Source organism: Equus quagga, chromosome 1, assembly GCF_021613505.1.
Source record: "Equus quagga isolate Etosha38 chromosome 1, UCLA_HA_Equagga_1.0, whole genome shotgun sequence".
Lineage (NCBI taxonomy): Eukaryota > Metazoa > Chordata > Mammalia > Perissodactyla > Equidae > Equus > Equus quagga.
Genome location: NC_060267.1, coordinates 36,576,034 through 36,590,072, shown reverse-complemented (window position 1 = coordinate 36,590,072; position 14,039 = coordinate 36,576,034). Strand labels below are relative to the sequence as shown.

Below are 14,039 nucleotides of genomic sequence, written 5' to 3'. Positions count from 1 at the left end.
CTGGGCAAAGTCCGCCATTCGGAGGCAGCTCTGGCCAGCTCTAAGCTCTGCCCTTAGGCCCTCAAGACCTCAGAGTTTGCCTAGACATGATACCACAGAAATTTTATAAAGCTGTGTCTGCATAAGGATTACTTCAGATTTTCCCTCCAACGTCCTTCTCAAATCCCCAGCCAACTGTTGTCTGGAATTCTGTCCCAGTAACTCATATCTGCATTCTCCTTATAAATTGAGTTCCTTAGGGTTGAGAACTGGATAAACCACATCATGTGGACTGAATTTCTTTCAAGAACTTTGCATCTCATGCTGATGGGCACTACAGATAGTACACCCATGTGCATGCCCCAGTGTGTGCTTCCTGGCTAGACTTGCATTTCTATCCCCCAGACAAAGACTCCTTTTTCAGGGAGAGAATAATCCAGCCTAGACTGGAAACTAGGAAACACAGAGGGTCAGGACACCTGGGGAGTCTGGATCTCTTTTCTACCTTGGTACAGATACATTTGTTTCATTTATCTTCCTCTTGTGGGCTGCATTGATCCTGGGAAAGTGGTTTTGTTTTGTTTATTTCTTTGTGAAAACTTCAGGGGTGGTTTTTCTACTTTTACTACTTAGAGCAACTTCCTTTCCCTCTGTGCTTTTTTGAAAGCAATTCTACCACTTACTGAGAAAGAGCAAGTATGAAAAGGGGAATATATTTCAGCCCAGTGTTGCTTAAGGGCTTATATTAGAATTAGAAAGCAATGTAAGCATGAAAAATAACGAAGGAGATTTTCTATTGATGCTGTGACAAATTAGCACAGAGTGGCTTAAAACATCACAAATTTATTTTTTTACATTTATGGAGATCAGAAGTCCAAAAATTGAGGTGTCAACAGGGTTGATCCCTTCTGGATGGAGGCTGTAGAGGAAAATCCATCTCCTTGCATTTTCTAGCTTCTAAAGGCTGCCTGCATTCCTTGGGTTGTGGCCCCTCCCTCCATCTTCAAAGCCAGTAGTGTAACATACTTAAATCTCTCTTTCTTTCTCTCTTTCCTAGACCTGTGATTTCATCATCACATTTTCTCTGACTCTCCTGCCTTCCTCTTTTCCTTATAAAGAAACTTGTGATTACATTGGGCCCACCCACATAATCAAAGATAATCTCCCTATCTCAAGATCCTTAACTTACACCTGGAAAGTCTTTTTTGCCGTGTAGGGTAACATAATTACAGGTTCTAGAGGTTAGGATATGGACATCTTTGGGGGACCATCACAGGGCTCTTTCCTCTGACTTCTGTTATATCACTAATTCATGTTACACTGTGGATCCTGGAATTCTGAAGAATTTTAGTTAAGATTTGATTAGACTTTAGCCAATCAGATTCATGTCACATTTTACTGAGCCCATATACAAAATTTTGTGTTAGATGCCAAATAATTGTAATACTAAAATAACTGTATATGAGCAGTATCGTGATTTTTCCTTCTATGGAATGCTGACCGTCATTTCCTCAACTTTGAAAATTAATGCATTAATCCTGCTAAGAGTCTGAAAAATCTTAGACTGTCAGTTAATTGTTAAGACCTTAATGTGGTGAGGTCTGAAACTGAAAAAAGTAAGATGATTTGTATAAGACAAAATGTTGCAATACTTTAAAGATAAATGTCAAGAAGTGTGAAGGGTTTAAGATTTTACTGTACTTGCAAGTTAACCTGCCATAGTTTTATGGGTACTGGTAGAAGCCATGAGACTCCTGAGTCAGAGACAATGGATAGTTTATTACTTACAGCAATGGCAGTAGCCAGAGTGTCAACATTTTTGCACTGGTTCCCCGGACCCCAATTCCCACAGGGTGTGACAAAGAGGGCCAGATGATACCTGCACACTTAGAGGACTGTGTTATTTGAGAGGAATATTGAATTTATGGAACCTTAATCTTTTATAATAGGCAGTAAATATGAGTGCCCTTGCCTTGGAGGGAGACATTCTCTATCTTCCAAGGCTGTTTGTTATGAAAACATCCTTAAAAGTATAGTCTGGAACAAAGGGCAGTAAGTGCCTTGCTCACAATACATGCAGAAAGGTGGGAGAACCATGGAGAATTGTCTCCCAACAATAGCTATGCCAACCTTCATTCTTAAAAGCAAATCCTTTTAGGCATCAATACCTGAGTGTTCTTTAGAAACCTCAAATTCAGTATGTCTTAAATGAAAATCTTATTTTACCTCCACCAAATTCCTTTTCCTTTATTCCTCTCTTTTAATTCTTAGAACCACTATCCACTCAGATTCTCAAACCTCAAACCTGGTATTTATCAGAGACTTTTCTTCCTCCCCCACCCCCCACGTATATAACTGTCATTTTTTAGTCATTTACATCCCTCTCTGTCCCCATTATAACCAACAAAATTCAAGTTTTCTATAATCTTTCACATAGACCACTGATTTCTCAAGGTGGGTCCATGGGAAAATGCAGATCCATGATAAACTTTTCACCAATTTACAGTAAAATGAAAAAAAGCCAACAATATTTTAAAAGGTGAGTTTTTCATGAATCCAAACTTATTCAACTAAGAGACATAGACTTTTAAAATCTGTAATTATTACTTTCCTATTTTTTAGGTGCTAAAACATCCTTTATTATACATAAGCAAGAAGTATTCTTTAGTGTTAGAAGTCAGTGAGGAGTGTGGGTGGTGAATGCAGGGCGTATGAGAGGGTGTCTGGGCTTCGGGTAGTGTTCTAGTTCTTAATCTGAGTGCTAGATACTCAAATAGGTCTAGTTTGTAAAAATTCATTAAGCTGTCACATGCATTGTATATGCCACTTATAATATGAACTTTTTGCTGTGTATCTTACGTATAAATAAGTTTTAAAAGTATCCTTTATATTATGAGATTGTTGTAATGCTAGATGTAGTGCTTTTGTAAAATGCACTTATTTAGCATAATAAAGCTCCTCAATGAGAGTTTTTTTTTTGCTGAGGAAGAGTCTCCCTGAGCTAACATCTGTTGCAAATCTTCCTCTATTTTGTATGTGGGCCACCACCCCAGCATGGCCACTGACCAGTGGTGTAGCTCTGCGCCTGGGAACCGAACCTGGGCCACCAAAGCAGAGTGTGATGAACTTAACCACTAGGCCACTGGGACTGGCCCAATAAAAGCTCTTTAATAAAGCTCAATCCATTGTCAAACCCCTAGATTTAAAAAAGTTTCTCTGGCCCAACTGCAAAATTCTGGGCCCCTCAGAAATCATCCCTAAGTGGGGCCCCTAATTTCAGGTGCTTTCACTTTCAAGATGTTTTCTGTGATTATGTCCATGAATATTTCCTATGATACCCTTTAAGAGGCTGTAGGGGACCTTCGCAAGCTGACTTTTGCATGCTTAGGTGATTTCCTTTCCTGCAGTTCACAGGTGAAGTTCTTATCTTTCTAACCTGAACTTAGACCTTTGAACTTTTAAACACACATGCTTCTCTTTGTTACCAAACCAGGTAGAAAGGTAGAATTATTCCTGTTCCTCCCACTCTGTGCCCCATGGGAGCAGGACATATGTGGAATAGGTCTTTGTACTTCCATATGGAGATGCATTAAACTCTTTTCCCCAGTGGATTATAAACTCCGGGAGGGCAAGGACTGTTTTATTATTGAGTGGGCCTAGTATATAGCAGAGGCTCAGCAAATGTGTATTGGATGTGTCCCTTTTCTGATCGGTGTTCACAGCACCAATCGTATGTTATTGACTTTTACAAGGATGGACCTTGTGGGGCTGGCCTTGTGACTGAGTTATTAAAGTTCCACGCACTCTGCTTCAGTGGCCCGGGTTTGCAGGTTCACATCCTGGGTGCAGAATTACACCACTTGTTGGCCATGCTGTGGCAGCCATCCACATACAAAATAGAGGGATATTGGCAACAGATGTTGGCTCAGGGAGAATCTTCCTCAGCAAAAATAAAAGGACCTTGTTTTTGTGTCCACAGAGCCTCTTTGTGCAAAGGTTAGAGCACAGTGTTTAATAATAGTTTGTTGACTGAATAAAAGAAAGAAAGAAGGAAAGGAGTTATTTTCAGAATCTGAAGCTTTTAGTTTTTTACTCTAGATTGGCTTCTAAGAGGAAACCTCAGGGGTTATGGTTACTCCTGGGCTATAGGACATCAAGATTTTTTTATTTGCTCTAATTTCAGCCCTCTCAACTAAAGCACCAACCCTGCCTCTAACTCTTTTATTTCCTCTATTTCATAAAAGGAAGAAAACCACAGTGAGACCAACTAAAATGTAGTCAAACGTTTAACCCATTATATACCGTGGTAAAACTGCAAGCTTCTGTCCCTACAAGGCTTGGCACACACCCTAACACGTCCTTGTTCTCACATTTGTCCGTTCGCAGGGAAGGCACGAGGAAACCTGAGCTTCCTTTTTGAGCCCAACAGCATAACCTAGCTATTGTTATATCCAGAAAAGTCAGATAGTGGGGGGCTAGAAGGTCAATGTACTAGTCAACGTTCTCCACAGGAACAGAACCAGTAGGAAGCTTCTCCCCTGAGGAGCGGGGGAGCCAATGGGTTAAATCCTAGTCCGAGGACTAGAGAAGACGAGATGTCTCAATTTAAGCAGGCAGGAAGCCAAAAAAGGGGGTGGGTGCAAATTCCTCCTTCGTCTACAATTTGTTTTATTCAGGCCCTTGAGGCATTGGATGTTGCCCACCCACCCTGGGGAGGGCAGTCTACTTTACTGTGTTGACCAATTCAAAGGCTAATCTCATCCAAAAACACCCTCACAGACACACCCAGAAATGCTGTTTAATTTGGGTGCTCTGTGGTCAGTGAAGTTGAGATACATTAAACATGTCGAGAAGCATGTGGAACTGATTTGATGCTTTTGTTCTCGTTTTACCTTTGGATTATACAATAGCCTCCAAACAAGTCATGAGCCGATTGATGCCAGAATCTGGATCAGAGAATAAGAACGAAAAAGAAGTGGCTGAGGTGAGTACACAGTCAAAACAAGGTACAAAAGTAACTCCATCCAATCCAAGCCAGTACTTACTGTGTTATCATATGCCAGGCATTGTGATAAACCATCTGAAAACACAACCGTGATTAGGGAATAATCCTTGATTTCAAGGGACATATAAATCAAATATTGTGAGAACAACGAGGAAGAAAAAAACACACTGTGATTGGTGATATCAGAATGTTAATCTCACTACTGGTGTCAGAATACTGACTTCAAATATAACCCTAATGAAGGAAGTAGTATTTAAATTGGGTTTTGAAAGATGAATAGAAATTCCGTAAGTGGAGAATGTGGGAAAGGAATGTTGCAGGTGGAAGGAATTCCTTGAGGAAAAGCATGAAGACATGGAAGAGCATAGCAAATAGGGAGGCCCTGACTAGTCTGCTGTGGTAGAATCATCTGATGTTGGAAGGATCATGACACTGGAAAAGTAGAGATGAAGCAAGATTTATTTAACAAATATTTGTTGAGTACTCATTGTACTCTGATAATATAGCAAGGGACAGAAGAAGTACACATCCCTGTCCTCAGAGAGTTTTATCTTCTACTTTGGAGATGGGGGTGGTGGGACTGCCGCCAAAGAAACGAAAGAGCTATAGACTATGTGATGGAGGAATATAAAGTGGGGAAGGGAGGCAGGTTAGTGTTTTCAAATAGGGTGGTCCAGAAAGGCCTGCTGAGAAGCTAAGCTGTGATCAACAACTTGAAGAGGGTGAGAGAATGTTTCTATGGGAAGAGTTTTCTCAAAGAGAGACCAGTGAATCCAGTGGTTTTTAATATGACTTCTTTTCAAGAAAGAATGCCTTCTGAATAAAATAAAATCCAGAGTCTCTAAGATTTTGCACTGGAAGGAATATTTTCTGATCATTGATGGCCTTTTGAAAAGGCAGGGGCAGGATCTGGGCTATTGATGAGCAGAAGGTGTTCATTCCAGTGTGAAATCTTACAGGCTACCCATCATCCATGTCCACTGGCCCTCTGAGACCAACTTCTAAAAGCGACTGAATTTCCCTAAAACACAACTTGAATTTTATCATTTTCTTCTCCTCAAAAATATTTAATGGATCTCCATTTTTTAAAGAAGAAAAAAAAGTCATAGTGTCACAAGAGTTAAGAGCCCCAGATTCTCAGGGTAGAATACTCCACCCTGAGCGTTCCAGTTGTTAAGAGAGGTGCCACAGAGGTGCTGGTGCTCTGGCTGAGACCACCTTGTCACGGCCTCCAAACTGTCAGGGGTGAAGGAAGTGTCCCAGGACTTATAGATCCTGGCTGACCCATGTCCCCTCTTCCTGCACAACACTCACAGCCCATCACCACCACCAGTCTTGAGAGCATCAGGACTAATCTAATTTCATCCTTTAACACTGTTTATTTCAGTACCCCAAGAAGCCCAACATGGCAAAGTGATTACCAATGCCATACTTTACTGCCCATGTGGCTCTGTATATCTTCTTTCATGATCCCATTGCCTATCTCTGTCCAATACCAGCAACACATCCACTCTGTCTCCTGGAACTCAAAAACAGCCATCAGCAAAAATCCCTTCTACATTTAACCTCTTCTATGAACATTGCTTTCACTTCAGAATCCCTGTCGCTTCATTTGTCCAGCTGAGAAATTTGGTTCTCCCATGAAGACACTGCTTCCTCTTTCAACTGATACCTGTTTTCTCTCTCATTGATGCGTGGAGGTAGATTAGATGACTTTTCGTTCTCTTTGCTACTTCTAGTCCTTCTTCCTTCTTCCTGATTATAAACCCCAGCTTTGAGTCTGAAGTCATCAAAACATCAAACTACCTACTACCTTCTCTTTGCTGTTATCTAAGGCACCCTGGGCCACTCTCCCTAATTCCTTGAACGTTTGAGTTCCTGGCTCACTGTCATTGACTCCAACGTTGTTTGTCATAATACGTGGTGATTTCATTCTTCTTGAGGACAATCTTTCCACTCTCTTGTTTCTCTTGGGCTTCTTTGCTCCAATGACCTTATTCTCCACCTTACCTCAGTCATTGGCTCCCTTGTCATGGCCAAACCTCCATCATTACTAATAATTACAATCTCTCTACAATCTCAATTCAAATTCCTACTCTCTGATCACCTCTTCCTAAGTTTCCAGCTGATTCTCTGTTTTAAAATTCCTCCCAACCTATAGGTTCTGGCATTCATTGATCTTATCATCCTTTCACTGTGACTTACCCCTTGATGTCCTCACATCCCTCCTTTCCCAGTTTGTATTCTATGGTCTGATGTTGGAGTAGTATAAAGAAATGGGACTAGGAGGTGTTTACAAATATTTGTTGAACGTTAACTTACAGAAGAGGTCACTCACTGTCTGGGGGTAGGGCGGAGGAGAAACACTCAAGCCTGTTCCCAGCCTGTCTCCTGTTGTTCAAGAATCCCATTTTGGCTTTAAACTTGTACATTCCACAGAGGAGAATTGAAACTTGCCAAGAAGCTGGGTCTTTAGGAGAAGCAATTTAGTGCTCTCTGATACTAACATATGCCACATGGGGGAGGGGCGTAGTTTATCTTCTCCCCCAAGTGGCTCTAGTTTCTTTCTGACTACATGTAGTCCTCTTTCTGAGGGAATTCTGGTAAAGACTCTTTTCCCCAGGGATTTAAGAAAATCCCTGGGATATTTCAGTGCCCCTCGTGGATGTAAGTTGCTGGCTGTGTTCATTTGCCTACCTCTGAATTTGGCTTTGGGAGTTGGGAAGCCTTCACACAAAGGAGGTGACATTTGAACTTAGCTTTGAAGGATTAATAGGATTTTGCCAGAAGTGACGGAAGAATTCTCACTGGCAAGAAAGATAATTACTGGCAACACTTTTAATTTTTTTTTCTTCATAATATTTAGGGAAATTTAGACCTCTGCTCCTATATAGTCATACATCATATGTTTATGGCTCAAAGTAAATATGATTAACTAGATAAAACCCAACTTTATAAATCCTCTTTTTTATGTGCAAAGTAAATATTTTTAAGAAGGAGGTTTGATTTATTTACATTTTTAATTAAATGAAAATTACAGATAAAAGATGCTATACCACTCATCTTCCTAGGAAAAGAAAATATTGCAATGTAATTAAAAGGACGCCTCAAATTATAATTAGATTTGAAATTTAATTATGACTAGAATACTTCATCCTTATGCACACTGACACCTTGTTGATACATAACCTTTAAAGTATTTTTATTATATTTGCTCTAAGATCTTAATCTGTGGACTAAATAAAATCCTTAGAATTCAGCACAGAATACAATATGCTGTTTTCTCTGGAAAAAAGTATTGTATTTTGGAATTCGTGTTTTGACCATTGCTGAATCTTAGCACAACTTCCAGCTGAAGAATATTCTAAAAATCTCTGGCAAATATGGGTTAGTATAATACAACTTTCTTAGCTAGAGAGAGCATCCTTTGGTTCATACCTGCTAGAGTAACTGTCTTCTAAGTTGAAAGGACTCCAGAAATTCCAGGATATTCAGGAACCACATTTTCCAGAAAGAAAACTCTTCTTATGGAATGTCAACTATATATATAAATGTATTGCAGCTGTTTGATGAACTCTCTTCTTCAGTGAGCTCTGGTTAAATACACTTGCTATAATTAACTTCCTGTGGCACCATTTGACACTTCTTGCTGCTTAGAAAACAATAACTTTCACAGTAAAAATGATTTAGTTACAGTGTAATGTGCCCTGATAGAAATGTTTTGAGATAAAGATCCCCAATATGCAATTATTATTAGCTTGATTTGGAAAATATTGTGTGATAAAAACTTTTTGAAGAATTGCCACTTTAGCTTATCTGGTGTCAAAGAATGCACTTAATATAAGTTGAAGGTCTTTATTCATGAGTCAAAGTCTGAATTCACAGCCTTTGTGGAAATCTTTATTTTAAAATACTTGTTTGTTAATTAATATATATTGAAAACTCATCATGTGCTAGGCATTTCCTAAATTTTGTATAGTACGTTGTGGCTCTAATTTAACCACAGTTATTAAATTGATTGGTCTTCATGGCAGTAAAAATAAAAGGCTTGCTTTTATAAACTCATGAGGAAAAATACAAAACAACAAAGTTTAATCGTCTGCAATAGACTCGTTTTCATTCTCCTGAGTTTGAACTTACATGCGTCACTGAGCCCCTCCTCACTGAACCAATTTTCACCAGACAACTTCTGCTCCTAGATGAACTGAATTGCTACAAATGGCCTGCCTCTGTGGTCCTCTGTATAGGCAAACCTCCCATTGAAGTCCTTATCTCTTTTGAAGAGACTTCAAAGGTCCATTGAAATCCAAAACTTTCCTTGAAGTTAAGTCAAGTTTTGCCTGTTTTAGGGCTGCAGGATTTCATCCAGAAAAGCCTAGGTGGTTAACAAGGAAAGAGCATGTTAACCTAGTTGGATTTCATCACAAGTGGAATTTGGTCTGACAATTTTGGCTCTGTTAGGGGGTTGAAAGCATATTCAGCTGTGGAAATGATAAAAGGATTCCCCTACCTGGTTTTATTTCACAATAGCCGAAAGACCAGCAGGTATTTCCAAGCATCTTTTAGTGCACGTCCCAAACTGCTACACCAGCTGGATCTTCAGTGAATGAAATAAACCTGCTGTTCAAGCATTTGAATCCCAGTCAAAGTCGTTGACAGTAAAAATCCAGGTGGCTATGCAAATTGGTCATTTCCTTAAATAGTAATTTGAGTTTCACTAGGTGAGGTCTGCTAATAATGACAACCAACATCTGTGTAGCGTGTTTCAATGCACAGAACAACTTTCACGTATATTATCTCAATTAGTCTTCACTAAAACCCTGTGAGTTGAAGAAATGGAAGTTCAGAGAGATGAAGTTATTTGCCCAAAGTTACGCAGGTAGTTAAGTGGTGAGCTAGGATTTGAACCCAGACCTTTGAAGCCCAGGCCCAGACTTCCCTTAGACTAAGAGTGCTAGTGTGGATGGTTATTGATTCATAGACTGTGATTCAAAGAAACAAGAGCTGCCTTGTCTTCTTTGGGGAGTCCTATTTCTATAAGTTCCTAGGTGAAAATAGAATAAATTATATTTTGAGCTCTGGGCACATATTACTAAATCTTATTTTTCAAGAAAAGCTGGAAATTCAGATTTTGGTGGACACCATCCCAAATTTTAAATGTTGACAGCTGTATTAGTTTGGGTCATCACACCCAACTTTTCAACCCTTCCTGGAGTAGACTTATACATCCACAGCCTTTACCATGTAACTCTTTAGGGCTTCCCAATGGGACATACAGAATAAGTATCACTCACCTCATTGGTTTTGGATTTGGTCACGTGATTTGGATTGCCCAATGAAATTAGGGAAAAAGTGAGCTCTAGCTTTTAAAAGCACCTTTTCTCTCTCACCCCACTTGCACTCCTGCACTTACCTTGAGAAAGTCTCCTTCTGCAGTCCTAGACTGAGGAGACAAGTGGAGCAGACTGGAAACTTACCTGCAGTTTGCAAACAAGTTCAGTCAATCCCAGCAGATGCCAATGGATCCCTGCTGAGCCCAGCAGAGCCCCAGCCAAGAGGCAGGCCTATGAGGAAGAAGTAAATGTTTGTGGTCGTAAGCCACTGAGAGTTGGGGTTGTTTGTTATGCAGCAAATCCTGACAATTTAAACAGTTTTAAGAAAACATTATAGCTCAAATTAGATAAATCTACATTTATTTATAGATTTATAGAATTTAAAAATGGATTTATAAATCTATAGACTGCCTGCAGCTGGGCCACAGCCTGAGATTTGTGAGATGAAACCTTGGCAGTATTTTGCCAATCCTAGCATTTAGATCTCCGGGAAAAAATTATGTCAAATGTTGGGTGCATATAATATTTAGAGAAAAGAGGTTGTTAATTTAAGGCCCAACACCTAACCAACCTCTGTGCTTCTTGCCAGGAGAGATATATAAACTAAGGGAAATAACTAATTGAAGATGTGGCAGTGAAATGAGAGATTTTCCTTGTTGTTTACTTGGATTAATAGGATCAGCCTACATTTTCCTCTGTCCACACATATAGGCCTAAATCTTAGAGAAGGAATTTGTTTTCTCTCATCCATATTTGTTACAGTAAAAAAATTTTGAGAGTCCCTGAGAAAAGTTAGAAGATTTGGACATACATTTAATGTTTCATCCTTCTTCACTCTGAAAGAGCAATCTGAATTATGGAGATAAACATCCCATGCTTACTAGGTCTTGGGAATTGCAGTGATGTATTTTACAGAGCAAACATCATCTGGGGAATTAAATAAGGTTTTCTTCTCTGCAGTATTCAGGAGGAAATAAGCACAGGCAGACTCAGAACAGAGAGAATGGCAGTAACCTCCAGTCGCAGAGATACAAGCTTGTGGATGCCCCAGTCGTTGATGATAAGACTGAGTGAGAGAGGGTCACATGAGATCTTCTGGAATCAGTTGCCTCCCTCGAAGCACAGCCTTCTATACCTACGACAAGAGCAATTGCGCATGCTGTCTAGTCTGGACATGACCAGGACCCTTCAACAGAGCCACTTCATTTCTATAAATGTTTCATACGGTGGCAGAGGACAGTACTAAGAGCACACTTTGGCATGAATACACTCCTTATTGATCACTCTCAGCCTCCCCAGGCTAATGCAGCCCAGTCTACACATTTTCCTGATCTCAACACGATGGGACTAGTAAAAGAGTCACTTACCCAGACTTCCATGTGAGTCTTACGAACAGGTCCTTAGACCAGTTAGGAGGTCTATCAAGCTACCCCCAAATTGTTTAATTTTGATTGTGATAAGTGCCATGAAGGAGAAATGCAGGGTGCCGTGAGTCTGTATTATTACAGGCCCCCACGAGAGTGTGACATCAAGGAAAGATCACTGAATAAAGAAATGACAAAAATGGACACTTGAATGAAGGGCTTGTGGTATTTAGCCTGAGAAAGTGGGGTGGGGGGTTATAGGATTTTGTGGAATGTTAGAGAGAAGAGCGAGGGAGAGAGAGGAGAGAATATTTGACGTTCTGTGCTAGTATTTTTGAAGAGGGTTAGAAGTCTGAAGAAGCATCCCAGGAGATGATTCTAGTCTATTCCCTCCTCCCAATTGAGAAACAGTGTTCTATGCCATGAGCTGGAAAGAACATTGGAGGGGGGTAAATATTGTTGGACCAAGTGTGAAGTAAAATCAATAAGCGTTATGGTTAAGAGCCTGGAAATGAATATCAAGCAGACCTGGTTGGAATCACGGATCCCTGCTTCTAGCTTTGTGACCTGAGGCAAGTTTCTTTTTTAACCTCTCCAGCCTTCATCTTTTTCATCTGCAAAATAGGGAGAATTATGCATATCTTAGAGGGATACTCCAAGGATGAAGTGGAACAATGGATGTAAACTGTTTAGCGCTGTGACTGCCGCATTCAGACACTAGTGGCAGAAAGGTGAGAGGCTCTGTGGATGGATGGGCCTCATGACAGAGTGAATGGGAACTTTGGGGGGGATAATATTATATTTGTAAAGGTCTAATCTGTGTATATATCAACTCACTCATTAAGAATTCAAGGGGCTGGCCCCATGGTGTAATGGTTAGGTCCAGTGCACTCTGCGTTAGTGGCCCAGGTTTGCGGGTTTGGATCCTGGGCGTAAACTTACACCACTCATCAAGCCATGTTGTTGTGGCAGTGAGATGCATACAACATAGAGGAAGGTTGGCACAGATGTTAGCTCAGGACTAATCTTCCTCAAGCAAAAAAAGAGGAAGATTGGCCACAGACGTTAGCTTGGAGCAAATCTTCCTCACCAAAAAAAAAAAAAAAGAAAAGAAAAAGAAAGGAAAGAAAAGAATTCAAACCTGCCCTTAAAATTGTTTTCTTTCTTTTAGGCAGGGGTATTAGTTTTCTAGGGCTGCTGTAACAAAGGTCCACAAACTGTGGTGACTAAAACAACAGAAATGTATTCTTTCATAGTCCTGGAGGCTGGAAGTCCAAAATCAAGGTGTTGGCAGGGCAAGGCTCTCTCTGAGACTCTGGGTAGAATCCTTCCTTGCCTCTGCTTGGCTTCTGGTGGTGACATCATACCTTGGTTTTCCTTGGCTTGTAGATCCATCACTCCAATCCCTGCCCTTATTTTCCATGGCATCCTTCCCTGTGTGTCTGTCTCTGTCTCATGTCCTCTTCTTATAAGGACACCTGTCATATTGGATTAGGGTCCACACTAGTGACCTCGTTTAACTTGTTTACCCCTGCAAAAACTTTATTTCCAAATAAAATTACACTTAGAGGTACTGGGAGTTAGGAGTTCGACATATTTTGGGGGACACAGCAGTAGGTGACTGAGCAGTTATAGGCAAGAGCCTGTCCACCAGTGACAGAGAGGACCCTTTCTGTGGGAAGTCGAGGTTTCTAATCATAGAAGATTGAGGGGTCCCATTCTTTTAGTTCCTGGGGTTCTAGATAGGCCTGGATTATTAAATTGTGGTTCTGAGTCCTTTCAATGTATTTTTCTCAGTTCTAAAAGTCTTCTCGAGGATAATCTCAGGCCTTGTCAAAATTTTCTTCTCTCTTGTGATAAAGAAAGGGAGTCGAGAGCTAGATACAAAGAGAAGCTAATCATTTAAAACCAATTATACTGGAGGCGGGATGATATAGAACAATCTATTAGCTTGACTCTAGACTCTTAATGTAGCTCATTTTAATGGATATTATTGGACGATGCATGCTCTTTTGGTTGTTTGTAAAATTAAACCCAAGTGACAACACTGAGTGTTCCTGCTTCAATGGGAGCCCCTGCTCTCCTGCATCCTTTATTTCATCCGTGTGTTGGGTTCATTTGTAGAGTTTATCGTGATAAGCACATATATATTCTCATAAAGGGATGAAAATTATTTAAGATTTTTAAAATTAAGAAATTTTTCTTCTCTGGACTAGATCATATCTGGAATGTTTTAATCACATATAAAAAAAAGCTTCAGACCCATAGTGAAAAAGACAGTCAAATGGCCTGCACAGTCTTTTACTCTTGGTTCTATGCATTGCCCGGGTCATATTCAGATACCCCATCAATGTGCTC

General features: G+C 40.2%; 1 long non-coding RNA gene across 1 annotated transcript in view; it reads left to right on the top strand.

The window, feature by feature from the left end:
* LOC124225103 (uncharacterized) overlaps positions 1-14,039 on the top strand; it is a 59,195-nt gene that overhangs the window by 2,890 nt on the left and 42,266 nt on the right. The window contains exon 2 of the long non-coding RNA XR_006884990.1: positions 4,890-4,963. This is a non-coding gene — a long non-coding RNA (uncharacterized LOC124225103). The remainder of the gene's footprint in view (positions 1-4,889; positions 4,964-14,039) is intronic.